The 14,504-nt window shown below is 61.6% G+C and overlaps 1 protein-coding gene across 1 annotated transcript in view; it reads right to left on the bottom strand.

The window, feature by feature from the left end:
* FBLN2 (fibulin 2) overlaps positions 1–7,035 on the bottom strand; it is an 89,820-nt gene extending 82,785 nt beyond the window's left edge. The window contains exon 1 of the mRNA XM_040246674.1: positions 6,789–7,035. The gene's annotated coding sequence lies outside the window, so the exon portion shown is untranslated. The remainder of the gene's footprint in view (positions 1–6,788) is intronic.
* Positions 7,036–14,504: the final 7,469 nt, after the last annotated feature.

Raw genomic sequence — 14,504 nt, 5'->3', positions numbered from 1 at the left:
GGCTTTTGCAGAAACTAGTAACCAGGACCCAGAGCAAAGACAAAGCAGCCCACCGAAGCCTACGTTCTGTGATAGATTCAGATTGTGAATTTCTTGCATTTTTTTTCCTTTCTTTTTATACTGGCCACGCTGCTTGGGATGTGGGGTCTTCGTTCCCCGACCGGGGATTGAACTCAAGCCCTCAGCTGAGTGAGCGCAGAACCCTAGCCACCAGCCCCCCAGGCAAGTCCCAACCCCCACCTTGTAAAGACGTCACCCCCACAGGAGCACCTGAATCCTCAGTGGAGCGGGAGGAGGGGGGTGGCTGGGGGCTCAGTGCAGGGAGGGCTCTGCACTGTTAGGACGTAAGCCACACTCCCCCCCCCCAGAACCCAAGGTAACCCCCAAACCTGCACCCCCCAAAGCCGGGTCTCCAGACCATGTGGGTCTGCAAGGAGGAGGGCCTGTCACTCCCGGTGGGTCCCGGAGGCCTTGTGTCCGGGGCCCAGGTGTGCAGGGGAGAGGAGGGCAGAGGGCAGTCGCTGGTGCCCACCGACGGTCAGCGCAAGAGGGGGCCAGGCTCGGGCTGTCGGGTCAGCTCCCCACGCTGGAGGGATGTCTGGCCTGGGGCACCCGGCTGGGGCAGCATCAGAGAGGATTGGGAAGGTGTCCCAGGGTCAGCGCTCTCCCTAACAGTGCTTCTGGAAGATTCTCACGTGCCCACGAATGCAATGGTGGGGAAAGTGGCCACCCCATGGACCCTGCTGGCTGCTCAGGGCAGCCCAGGGGGCTGCGGAACGGCAGCAAGCGGGCAGCAGAGGTGGGGGGGCAGCAAAGGCGGGTGCCACCTCCTCCCTGCAACCTCCGGCCTTCGCGGGCTGGACACAGAGGAGGGCAGGGGCGGTGGGGGGGGGCCGCCACATCCGCCCCACCTTGCCCCAGGCCACAGGCCACGTCACACCCGGGAGGGGCACAGCAGAGGAGGTTCACAGCATCCTGAACCCGCCTTCCCCGGCTGACCCCTCTGCGTTCTGCCGGAGTGGGGGCTCAGGGAAGAGCCAGCCAGCTGAGCTAGGATGAAAGGAAAAGAGATTTCTGCCTTGTCCGCCCAGGAGTTCAGGCTGCTCGTTGAGCCGGTGGTGGTGAAACAGGAAGCTGGGCCTCGTGAAGGAAGAGATCGGGGCTTTGTGGGGCGCCAGGCTGCGGCCCAGCTGCAGGAAACCCCCATTAAACCCCCACATGCCAGGCTAACCGAGGCGGCCTCTGCCCGCTTGGTGACTTTGCCGGTGGGCAGCATCCTCAGACAACAAAAGGAGGGCAGCAATGGGCTGCCCCTCGGTCCTGGAGCCCCCATGAGCTTAGACAGCTGAGCATGGGCAGGCCGGGGCAGGGGAGAGGGGCTGAGAAATGAAGAACCCCCAGCTAGGAGGAAGGACAGGCACAGGTCAGTCTCATCCAGAGACAAAGGCGCGAAGGTCCCGAGCGAAGGCAAACAAAGCAAATCTGGCCGCCTCCGCAGAGAGAAGCATCACGTGTGAGCGTGGCCCAACCAGGACGGCGAGCCTGGAGGGCAGGAGGACCGGTCACGTGGCAAAAGAGACGCAGGAGACCATGCCGTCGTGTCAGTGGGCACAGAGAACACTGCTTAACAAAGTCAATGTCCTCACGCAGACTGGCCTGGACAGTACCCTTACAAAGGGCAGGGATGTATTGATTCCATTGCGGCAGGTTAAAGGCAGAGCTGGTGGGCAAGCCCACGCCAGCGTCCAGTGTCACGCCAACCCCGATCGCCCTCTGGGCACCTCCTGGCCGGGTCCATCACTGTACTGACCTCCCAGAGCAGCGCTGCGTCCCCGGCCGGTGGGCTGGACGTGCAGAGCCTGGGTCCCCTGCAGCGCTGGGTGTGCCCCGGGGCTTTGGGAACAGGCAGCACTCGCTCCACCGCCCCCACGCCAGCCTCCCCAGCCCGCCTCTCCCCTCCCCACGGGAACTTCACAGCCACTGCCTTTAAATTGTAGTCATTTTACACATAACACATAATTGTAGTAAAATACACATAACAAAGGTCCGTCTGGTCAAGGCTATGGTTTTTCCAGGAGTCATGTATGGGTGTGAGAGTTGGACTATAAAGAAAGCTGAGCGCCAAAGAATTGATGCTTTTGAACTGTGGTGTTGGAGAAGACTCTTGAGAGTCACTTGGACTGCAAGGAGATCCAGCCAGTCCATCCTAAAGGAGATCAGTTCTGAATATTCATTGATAGGACTGATGTAGAAGCTGAAATTCCAGTCCTTTGGCCACCTGATGCGAAGAGCTGACTCTTGAAAAGACCCTGATGCTGGGAAAGATTGAAGGCGGGAGGAGGGGACAACGGAGGATGAGATGGCTGGAAGGCATCACCGACTCGTGGGGTTGGTGATGGATAGGGAGGCCCGCATGCTGCAGTGCACGGGGTCACAGAGGGTCGGACACGGCTGAGTGCCTGCGCTGCGCTGACCTGTGGCGCCGCAGTGGCTGTCTGGACTGCTGTTAGGCTCACAACTCGGTAGAATCAAGTCCATTCACACTGTTGTGCAAACAGCCCCACCATCATCTCCGGAACTTTCTCATCTCCCCAAACTGAAGCCCTGGGCCCATTAAACTCTAACTCCCCAGCCCCTTTCCCCAGCCCTTGGCAACGCCCTCGCCCGAATAGTCCTACTTCCTGTGTCTATGGACTCAACTGTTCTAGGGACCTCATCTATGTGGAATCATAAGAGTAGGGGGCAACAGAGGATGAGACGGTTGGATGGCATCACCAACTCAATGGACGTGAGTTTGAGCAAGCTCCGTGATGGACAGGGAGGCCTGGCGTGCTGCAGTCCCTGGGGTCACAAAGAGCCGGACACGCCTGAGCGCCTGCCGCTGTAGACACAGGTGTGCAGATATCCGTTGCACACCTCACTTTTAATCATGAGATGGAAATATTTTATGTCTGAACAAAAATGTGGACCCACCAAGTGCATACATTTTTCTCAGAATTTGCGTTTTTCATCCCATGGTTTGAGATCTTAAATCCAGATAAAAGCTGCATGCGTTCTCGTAGAATGGAAGTGAGTCAGCTTCTATCTTTCCCAGCTCTATAATCACAGTGCAGGAACTGATTATTTCTAATCCACCGACCAAACACAGAAGTAGGTGTCACGGCAGACAGCAGAGACCCCAAATGCAGCTTGTGTGGCCTGAAGGCACTGAGCCATCACCAACTTAACCCTCCAAACACAGGCTTGGAGCTGAGTCCTCAGGTGCCGGGACAGCCGGATCGCAGGGAATTCAGTTCAATTCCACGGATGACGTGATGCTTATAAAAAGGTGCATCTCGAAAACACGCACATCCAAAGCACCCGTCTGTGTCACGAAAGCAACCGTGTCCACGGCGATGGCTTAACACAGCCAAGCACTTTATCCAGAGCTCGTTGCAGAATTTCTGGAGCATGGTGACCATAAAAAGCAGACTGCCTTTATGACTGACTCAACTCACGCGCAGGCCAGGCCCCGCGTTGGCTGCGCCAGGGTGCGGGTGGGGGCTGCTGTCCCTACCAGCCCGCCGGGGTCTGCACGGCCCTGGCAAGCCACTAGCTCTGGAAAAAGAGTCCTGCTCACCAGGCCTCGCCCGGAGACCACTGCTCAGGCCCTGTGGCTGTAGGCTTTCTCTGGGTTTGCTGGGTGCCCCTGGTGGGCCACCGATCAGCCGGGTCTTCACCTTCGGTCCCACCTGGGGCAACTGCCGGGCCCCCACTCCTAGTGGCGGCATGGCAGGGCTGGATCGAGGCGGACCCTCGGAAGGGGAGCCCTTTTGGCTCTGCCCCGCACCCCAGAAAGATGCTTGTCAGGCTCTCTGTGTCTCCCCCTGACTTCCCCAGCCCCAAAGACCTCGAGCACACTGCTGAAGAGACGTGACCCGGCAGACAAGCCCCTGTGCCAGCCGGGATGCTGTGCCCAGCAGGCAGCCTGAACCAACCCGTGCCTGCTCTGCCAGACTGATGACCCCAATCCTGCGCACAGACAGGCCGGCCAGAAACCCTCCTGCACATAAAAGGCCTTTGTTTGGCTCCCTTTGCCCCTGGCCCCCCGTCTTGGCCTTCCCCACGGCCAGGGAGGAAGCAGGCTGCCTGCCCAGCGTCTGTTGACCCCTGCCAGACCCTGTGCCAGCCGGCCCTCATGCTAAGCTGCGGAAAATGCTAGAGAGGTCACGAATGTGGGCTTTGGTGTCACACCCAAGGGGGGCTGCTCCTCACGACCACACACCAGCCGCACAAGCCTGGGTTTGCTCCTGACCACTCTGAGACCCCCGGTGGCTCAGACGGTAAAGAATGTACTCGCGATGCGGGAGACCTGGGTTCCATCCCTGGGTCGGGAAGATCCCCGGGAGGAGGAAATGGCCGGCCACTCCAGTGTTCTTGCCTAGGAAATCACTGCCCCCTCCATCCAGCCGGGGATGGCCTGGCTGGAGCTCGAGTTGGGGAAACAGGCGCAGAAGAGTGAAGGGCTCTCCCCATATCTGTGATGCTTGGGCTGCAAAGTGGGGGCCTCTTCAGAGACCCTGGGGTGCCATGGAGGGTGAGGCACCCTGTCTCAGCCTGGTGCTGCCGGGTGGAGGAGGGGCACCCCAGGGAGTGGAAGGAGGCTGCAGGAGGCAGGCCGCCCTGGCCTGAGCCCACGGGTGTCTGTGGGGATCCTGCCCGATCTCACTCCAGGGGACACTCCCCTCGGGTAGCGCCTTCGTCTACACACAAGGTCCTAAACCATCCAGCCCTGGGGCTGCAGAGCCGGCACTCTGGAGCCAGGGTGTCAGAGAAAAGTTGGAGTCATCCGTGAAGGCGGAGGGGCTCAAGGTCAAGTTCAAGGGCCGTGCTGGGAGCCAGCCTCCCCCCAAGGGGGCTGCCCGTCCGGACCCCCAGGAGGCACCAGCTCCGAGGATGGCCGGGGCTGCTGCGTCTACAAGGGTGCGGGGGGCATGCCCCCCACCAATCCTGAGCCTGCCTGCTGTGTCTGCGCGGGGGCCCCCTTTCCCAGCGGGTGTCTCAGACGGCTCTGAGGGGCCGCAGGCTGGCCCCTGGAGCCATGGCCCCAGCCCCGGACACCTCGCCCTGGCCCCTGGCTCTGCAGCTGACTGTCAAGCCCAGCTGGACGCCTTCTCCTCACTCCCAGCTGGTGCCCCTCTCCCGCCGGGTCTACGCGTCCCGCCGCCACAGGGAGCTCCCGATTCAGTTCAGTTCCAGGCGTCTTTTGGGGAGACATTTGCTCACAGCCTGCAGGCTGCCCTGGCTCCTCTTTCCAGCCCTCAGAGGGGGAGGACCACTGTCTGCTGTAGACCCTGGCTGGCAGCCGCTGGCACTGGATGGGCAGGCAGTGCCCACTGTTCATCCCGGGTCAGAGAGAGCTTGGCAGAGCTCTGCCCTCCTGTTCCTGGGACAGACCCAAGTTCCCATGGGCAGAGCACCCGTCCTGGGACTGACCTGGCGGCTTCCAGGGTCTTGGGAGCTGGAGCCAGCACGATCAGTGCCCACGGCTGCATCCTCTGGCCCCTGGACAGAGCAGGAGGCCCGAGGCGGCCAGAGGCTCAGAGCCCTGTCTGCCTGCCTGCCGGCCACTGGAGTACACTAGGGCCAAGTTGTACATATTGGGGGCGTTCCTCCTCGGCTTTGTGGATGAGGGGCTGGGAATCAGAGGGGAGAAGGTCCCTGCTCACAGTCACACAGCTGGGACGAGGTCCAGGTGGGACTGGAACCAAGGCCTGATCTCTGCAACGCCCCTCAAGTCAGCCTCTCCCTGGCTGGGCCCTGCGCCTCCTCCCATCGGCAGGCAGGCCCTTCAGTGCCAGTGACCCCGGTGCCCTGGTGCCCACGCAGCTACCATCTCCCTGCTGGATCATGTTCATCATCAAGCCCTGGAACTGGGCTCCTGGAGATGCCCCTGCCTCCCCTAGCGGGGTCCTCCCCAGGATCTGACTGGCCAGGGACAAGCTCCCCCAACTGGTGTTAATGACTCTCCCCTCCCCTTCCTGAGGCCTCGTCCCTTTCTGGGGCGCATGGTCCTTCCACAGCCCAGCAGCTGCTTCTCAGCCTAGGCCCAGCTGGGTCAGGAGGGATGAGGGGTGAGGCACATCCCACTGACGGTGTGCACACCCACCTGAGCACATTCTTCCCTAAAAGTGCCTCTCAAATGCCACCGGGAGTATAACGTCCTGAGTCCCCACACCCCCACACCCCATCCTCATCTCCTAGGCCCAGAGCGGGGAGGGCACACGGAGACCGACCGCTCCATCCCCCTGATTTTCACATGGAGGTGGGGGAGAGCACCAGGCCCGCAACACTGACCACCAGGGTCCGACTCGGTCAGCCAGGGGCTGTCCCAGGCCAAAGGCTGCAGGAGCCAAGGGGCAGGCAGGGAGGCCTGCCGGGGTGTGATGACCTGTGTCTCCTCCAAACAGCAGCGAGGGACGGCGGCCAGGAGGGTGGGGACAGCTTGTTCTCACAGCCGGGCCCTGGGGACCTGAGTGGCCGCCCCTCAGCCCCGCTGGACCTCACAGCTGCAGGGCCGCCCTGCCCCCAGCCCCAGCCTGGATGTCGAAATCTGCGCAGAGGCTGCTGGGACGTGCTGCTATCAGTAGGCCCACCACATTTGCAGCGCAGGGGGCCGGCAGGTGACCCGTCCCTTACATTTTTGGGGACAGCTGCCAGGCTACAGGCAGGAAGATGGGACAGGGACCGGGGGTGTTTGTGGGCTCACGGCTTCCCTACACACACAGCGGCTCGGAGACGGGACTGACCCGCTTCACCGCAGACGCGGCGTCAGCGTCAAGACGACAACCCGCAGGAACGATGCTTTACAACCGTAAGGATCACGGCAACGCACTTCTGGAGCCTTCGTCCAGGGCCAGGTGCTGTTCTAAGGCCTTTGCACGGGCCCCCCCAGCCAGGCTGAGATGTCTTCCCCATTTCATGGATGAAACGGGAGCAGAGGGCAGTTCGGTCACGCACCCGAGGTCAAATGACAGTGGACAGCCGACCTGTGGCGTCCACTTCGCTACATGGACAGAGTGGCTGAAACTCGGCTCCTCCCGCGCCCGCTGGCGGCTCACCCAAGCCCCCCGGCTTGGCTGCCAGCCGCCCCTTGGAAGCTCCAGGTGGAAAAACAATTGTGGTGTTGGCCCAGGGCTGCTGGTGGGGCCCAGGGCCCCCCCTCCCTGAGCCAGAGGTGCCAAGCAGCCTGCCGGGGAGCCCTGGGGAGGGCCTGGCTGGTGAGGGGGGGGCAGACGGGGCACTCGCTCAGAATGCAGGGGGGGAAGGGGGCCCCCTCCCAGATGTGGAGTGGAGAGAGGGTCTCTAGGCTGGCCCGGCAAAGACCGCTCCCAGCCGGTCTCCTGCAGCCCGTGGGCACAGACCAGAACACCAACAGAGTGGTTCTGAGGACCCACTGCCTGCCTACAGGCCCTGTTCTGGGGCTGACGCAGGGGATAGAGACCCCCACGCCCTTGCTGCCTGACAGGGAAGCAGAAAAGGCCTGGTTGTTCCTTGCACCCTGGGAAGCCAGCACCTGACGGACGAGGAAACCCAGGCTCCCAGAGGCGAAGCGACTTGCCACGGGCACCCAGGGACCCACGTCAGGGGCCCTGGGCCCTGCGCCCACCAGCCACGGCCTGGGCCCCTCTCACGCCCACCAGACTCTCCCGAGGACCCCACAGGTGGGTGTCAGCTTTCCCGCTCTTGGCCGCCGCAGCTCCGAATGGGCAGGGGCGGGGGCTCATCTGGAGTCTTCTTGCCGGGAAAGGCAACACCAAGACTGCCCCCCGGCACCCCAATGGTCCGACATCAGAGCCCGCAGGCTTTCATGCTCAGTCGTGTCCGACTCTGCAAACTGTTGGACGGTAGCCCGCCAGGCTCCTCCGTTCATGGGATTTTTCAGGCCAGAATACTGGAGTGGGTTGCCATTTCCTCCTCCAGGGGATCTTCCCGACCCCAGGATGGAACCCATGTCTCCTGTGTCTCCTGTATGGCAGATGGACTCTTCACCTGCTGAGCTATCAGGGAAGACCCACTGTCTCTCCCAAAACTTTCCCTGAAACTCCCCGCATTTTGAGTCATAGGAGGGAGTCCGCAAGAGCCGGGCAGACTGGGGTTAGGGCCCTGGCCAGCGGGCAGCCCCCTCCTGTGCTGGGGACAGCTGGGGGACTGGGCCTCAGCCAACAGCATCCTTCTACCATGACACGTTATTTACCTAGCTCAAGCCACACACACATGCGCCCTCTGCGGATAATTTTGGTCTGTCCTTTTTAAGCAACAACACAGTTATACTTAACCATTCAAGAGGAAGTGAAGCCCGCACAATGCCTCCTCTGTGATCCGACAGAAAAATGACCAGGCCAGCCAGCCGCGCTCAGGCTGCAACACAGCAGAGCATCTGGGCCTGTGGAGCCCGCGGGCGTCACTCCCTCCACACAGAGGGCCCCCAGCTGCACGCGGCTGCTGCTGTTCTTATGCTTGCTCTTGGTGGTAGTTCTGTCTCCTCTCCTGTCATTGGTCGGTCACTTCTAGAAGCACCCAGGCTCTGCCTGGAAAGCGGCTAACAAGCTCGATGCCTCTGGCCAGTGAATGGACCATCGATGACTCTGCTGTGAGCAGAGCTTAACAACAAGGGGAACTCCCAGCGAGAACAAGCGCCATCAAGCCCTCCTCGAGCTCCGGGCGCTCTGGGGGCTCCAGGCTGGAACTCGGGGATCTGGCACCGCAAGGGCACCAGCCTGGGTGCAGTTTTGTGCCAGTGCAGCGAGGCTCCGCTTCCTCGAGATGCTTTACCGCCACCTGCTGGAAGAGTATCCTGGCAAGTACATCTACCCTGATGCCCCTCTGAGCAGCACACGTCAGAGCTGGGTAGGGCACAATTGCACAGCTGTCCACGACAACCCCGTCTCAACGCCGCCAGCCTTCCTTGTTTCCCCATCATACTTTATCCTTTTCTCCCTCCGTTTCATTATCTAATACCTTAGACAGGCTTTATCTTTGTGGCTGAAATCAGGCTGCTCTGTGACTTGTGAGACAAAGTCCCTTCCCCTCCCACCCCCAAATATAAAAGTCTAGGTAAGGACTCTGGTCCATTACTGAACCTTCTCCGTGGGCAGAGGCAGGGGATGGGTGTCAGGATGGGCAAGGTTGTGCCATGCAACGCGCCATGTAGAGCCTCAGTGGTGCTTTATTTCTCTCTCTCTGAACATCCACCCCGTCTGCCCAGAGGGCTCTGCTCACCTGGGGCTTTCAGGGACCCAGACTGGCAGATGCCACAGCTCAAAATGTGTTCCCGCCGTCACTGCAGCAAGAGGGAGGCACCCGGAGCATCGAGCACTGGCTGGGAAAGCGTCCCCGGGGAGGAGAGTGTCCCCGGGGAGACACATAGGGCACTGAGCTCACGGTTCATGAAGCAAGTCCGCGGGCGCGTCCAAGCTCAGAGGTGGAGAGGAGGATCTGCCCTTGGATCACGCTGCACTCTCGGGGCAGCGGGGGCTAGGCTGGGGGGCGGGCAGGGGACCATGACTGCTACAGCCTGGGCTGGAGGCGTGGGAGCCCCTCCAGGAAGGCGAGGAGGGTGCCAGGGGCTCTAAACACTGGCCAGGGGCCACGGCCAAGAGGGAGCTGGGCCAGGCAGGGGTGTGTGAGCAGGGGCGCCGGGCGCTGCAGCAGTGGGAGCCCCCAGGGGCCCCCAGGGACCAGCTCTCCGGGAATAAAGAGCGAGGCTCCGGCCCAGGTGAGACAGCAGGAGTGGTCTGGCCTGGCCTCCACCGGGATGGGTTAGATGGGGACCCTCTCTATTTGCTTCCCCTCTGGTGCTGGGGTTGGCTGTGAGCAGGCCGGGATGTCAGGAATGACTCATCCGTCAGAGTTGAAGGTTCCGCTGGACAGAGGCTACTGGCGCTCGGACTGGCCAAGGACCCGTCTCAGGCTCGAGGAGCTCTTGGGGAAGCCTCCACTGCTAGGTGCCCACCACGTGCCAGGCTAGCCTGCCCCCAGCCCCACCAGGAGTGCCCGTCTCAGCCGCGTGGACGAGAGCCTGGGGTCCGGGAACGCGTCACACAGCCGGCACCCCGTCCCAGGCCTCGGACCCCTGCGGCATCACAGGATTCCTGGGGAAGGAGCCACAGCCTTTGAGATGACGGCAGGTCCTCACGTGACCGAAGACCTCGGGAACCAGATGGGCGTCCGCCGGCCTGTGTTTTCGCCACATTCCTGAGCTCCGAGAGGAGAAATAAAAGTGTTCCCTTGTCTGCGAGCTGAAGAGACAGCAATATTGTGGCATAACTAGGACCAGATGGGCTCCAGAATTTCCAAACGCCTCTCAGCGCATTAGACAAAATAGCCTCCCAGCCGCACACCATAACTCCGTCTGGCTGCCTGGGTATCAGTTACCGCGACGACCGGCGGGTTGTGAGTGCCGGCTCGGGGGTCCTAGCAGGGAAGGGGTCTCTGGTCGGGCCACCGCCCCCTCCTCCTGGCCCCTCGGGAGCACCCCTCATGCGTGAGCCCTCCCCAGAGCTCCAAGGCCAGGGCGCCCAACGGGAAATCTCAGAAAGGGTGGGACATCCCTCAGCCACGGAGCTGGATGCCCGAGGGCCCCTCGCTAGCACACCCCCTGGAAGGGGAGGTCACGGCCATGGGGCAACCAAGGGTGGGCACTTTCAGCACACCGGGTGCAGGCTCTGGGGGGCTGGGGGCATGTCCAGAGACCCGCCCTCTCTGCACCCATCTTCCTCCGTGGCCACAGCTGTGCTGAGAATGAAGCCAGTGAAACACGCCTGTGCACGACCTGCGTCGTGAACCCAGAAGCTGCACCCAGAGGCCATGAGATGATTTTGGATGCCCTGGCCCTGAGAACATCCCACCCGGGACCCTCCTGAAGGATGCCAACGGTAACTGAGAACACACCGACACCCAGGGCATCTTACGGGGGAGGAGATCGGGGCTCAGCATGGTGACGCACAGCTCAGGGCCGCACAGCTGGCAAAGAAGTCCAGCTCCAACCACCGTGCCCACCACCTCCGGATGAGCCAGCTCCCGCGTGCAATGAAGCCGTGTCTCTCTAGGTGTCCATGTCCCGTCTGTGTGGCAGGAGGCTGGGGAGCAGGCCAGGAGGGCAGCCCACACTCTCCTGCTGGACCCGAAGTCTGCCCTCAAGTGATTGGAGCACATAGGCCAGGCCACTTCCGTCCCCTCACACAAGCCTCTGCAGAGGGAGGGCCAGCCTGCAGGCGGGCATGCACCTGCCCAGGGTCACTCTGAGGCCAGTGGCAAAGCAGGTTCAGACTGAGGCTGGCCGGCCACAAAGCCCACGTCCTTCCTGCAGAGACCACGCCCCTGACGGCAGAGCCCAGGGCTCCCTCGTGCCCTGACAGCCATGCAACCCTGGTGGTGACAAGGTGTCAGAGGAAAATGCCCAAGGGGGTGGTCGGGGTGGCGCTCGGGACCCCCGACTCCCCATCGGAAAGCTGTCATGGGCGGGAGCCAGGAGGCTGAGCTCTGGTCCCCAGCTGGCCACCAGGCTCCTTAACAGCCCCCCCGGGCATCAGTTTCCAGACTGACCACAAGCCCCGAGCTGGTATCCCAGCGGGCCCTCCACAAAGGACAGCTCTGCCTCTCCTGCCCCCTGGTCATTACAAACCTTTGCCAGATGGTCTGCTTGCCGGGTTGGGGGGGGGTGGGCAAGAGTGCTCATTCTAGAGTCAGGCAGCCTCGGGTCCATTCCCTGGCTTTTCCGTTGCCTGTGTGACCTTGGGCAAGTCACTTAACCTCTCTGAGTCTCAACCTCCTTGTCCCTAAGGCAATGACGCAGCTGCTGATGGGTAACTGGTATGGAGTGTCTGTTCCAGGCTCGACACCCCTATAAGCTCTCGACAAATATTGGCTCCTTGAGTTCTCATGACAACTGCCCCCATGCAGAGTATCATTCCTACTTTGCAGATGAGTATACTGAGGCAGAGAGGGAAAAGCACCCAGCTCCAAAATCACTGCAGACGGTGACTGCAGCCATGAAATTAAAAGACGCTGACTCCTTGGAAGAAAAGCTATGACCAACCTAGACAGCATGTTGAAAAGCAGACATTACTTTGCCAACAAAGGTCTGTCTAGTCAAGGCTATGGTTTTTCCAGTGGTCATGTATGGATGTGAGAGCTGGACTGTGAAGCTGAGTGCCAAAGAATTGATGCTTTTGAACTGTGGTGTTGGAGAAGACTCTTGAGAGTCCCTTGGACTGCAAGGAGATCCAACCAGTCCATTCTGAAGATCAGCCCTGGGATTTCTTTGGAAGAAATGATGCTAAAGCTGAAACTCCAGTACTTTGGCCACCTCATGAGAAGAGTTGACTCATTGGAAAAGACTCTGATGCTGGGAGGGATTGGGGGCAGGAGGAGAAGGGGACGACCGAGGATGAAATGGCCAGATGGCATCACTGACTCGATGGACGTGAGTCTGAGTGAACTCCGGGAGATGGTGATGGACAGGGAGGCCTGGCGTGCTGCGATTCATGGGGTCGCGAAGAGTCGGACACGATTAAGCAACTGAACTGAACTGAACTGAGCCAGGGGTGGAGGGTTGGGACTCGAGACCTGGCCCGTGAGAGGCGGGCACTCACGGCTTAACCGCTGGCCCCTTGCAGCCTGGCTGACAGTCCCGGGAAGGCACTGCTCCCGACGTGGCACCAAGCCTCCCCGTGGTGGCCCTGGGCTCGGGGCAGGGCGTCCCCAGCCGGGGCTGGCTGGGCTAACTGAAACCAGCGGGAGGGCAGCCAGCCCTGGAGGAGCCGGGGCGGCATCCTGTCTCCTTCAGATCTGCCCGGGAGTCCTGCGAAGCCGGGGGGCCCTGCCAGTGCCCCCGCCTGTGTTTGCGCCCTGGGCGGCAGGCTGGGCACGTCCCTTCCTGTCTCTGCGCCCTCCAGCCTCAGGTGTGGTGCCCTGGGCGGGCAATGCTGCCTGAGAAACCGCACTGGTCCCTAGCTGAGATCGGGGCTCTGAACTCTCTCGAGAGGACCTCCCAGGACTCGCGGGCCTCCGGCCAGGCCTGGCGCTGGGGTCTCGGGGACAACGGGGGGACGTGGTCACGCAGTAGCTACGTGGGGTCAGGCTCTGAGCCGGCTCCAACATCACCCCGGACACCCTGCCCAGTCTCGCAAGTTCAGGACACGAGCCACCAGGAGGGCTGAGGACGGAGGCTTGCAGAGGCCCCGGATGGTTCCCTACGTGGTGGGCGTGGGGCCCAAGGGTCTGCCCACTCCCCAGCATGGGGCCTGGTAGGGGCAGGGCGTCCTCCTACGTCAGTTCTTCAGGACGCTCTGGAGCCACCTGCTGCAGAAATTCCCACCACCTCCGGGCATCATGCTGGCCCACATGGGCTCCTTTTTGCAGGACCTTTTCCAAGCTTGCCAGGCCCCTGGGTTCTCCCCCGAGCACATGTCTGACCCCAGACCTCCCAGCCTGGCCCCATTCTTGCCCACCCGGTCGGCCAGGACTTGGCACGTTCCCCTTGGGGTTTCGTAACTTGGGGGATCATTTGCAAAGAGCACACATCCTAAGAACAGACCCAGAACACCTCACGGGAACCAGCCCGGACCCTCCTCCCGCCCCACAGCAGTCAGCATCATGGTCACGAGCGGTCCCAAACACCCCCAGGCGTTCAGTCCTGGGCCCACCCTCCGGGTGAGTACCACGTCCTTCGAGGCCCATCTCACAGAGGAGCAAAGAGTTGCTGATTCCGGAGACAAGGCCTTGGTGGGAATCCTGCCCCTGAGCTCCCAAGTGTGCGCTCTGAGCAAGTAACCCCTGCCCCCCCCCCGCCCCCCACCAGCCAATCTCATGCCTCAGCATCTACATCTGTAAACAGAGATGACGGCCTTGCCAGCCTTCACCCGCCTCACACCTAGCGCAGGGCACACCTGGACCCCAACCACCACCCCGATGTCTTCATCTCTTGTCCTTGCCCCGGCACTGACCCTCGAGCGACCACCCACTCCCCACCCAGGCTGTGCCCCTAACGCTGGGGGTGCCCTTGCCGCTCTGCCAGGCTGAGGACAAGGTCCCACTCCCCACCTGCCCCAACCCTTCTGCCCCCGCTCAGCTCATCCCCACATGTGCTCCCTGCCTGGCACCTTCCCATCCCCACCCACCCCCGCCCCAAAACCGCTCTGTCTGGAGAGCACCCTCTCTTCACCCCTGCTAAATCAGAGGCAGCTGTGAACATGCTGTGGGATCTGGCAGAGCTGCAGTCAAGCCAGGCTCCACCACTCACTAGATGTGCAGCCTGGGGCAAACTCACTGAGCCTCAGTTGCCTCATCTGTAAAATGGGCCCAATGACCTTCCTTCTCCAGGAGACTCTGAGGACAGAACGAAACACTGGCATTCACCGGGCCGCTGCCCCAGGCCCCTTGCTGTGCGAACTTTCAGCCTTTATTTCCTATGATCCTTAGGAGGGACGGACTCCTTCTCTGAAGAACACACGTCAGCCAGC

This window comes from Oryx dammah, unplaced genomic scaffold (genome assembly GCF_014754425.2).
Source record: "Oryx dammah isolate SB20612 unplaced genomic scaffold, SCBI_Odam_1.1 HiC_scaffold_9, whole genome shotgun sequence".
NCBI lineage: Eukaryota > Metazoa > Chordata > Mammalia > Artiodactyla > Bovidae > Oryx > Oryx dammah.
Note: the sequence above shows the minus strand (reverse complement) of the source record. Positions and strands in the feature narration are given on the sequence as shown.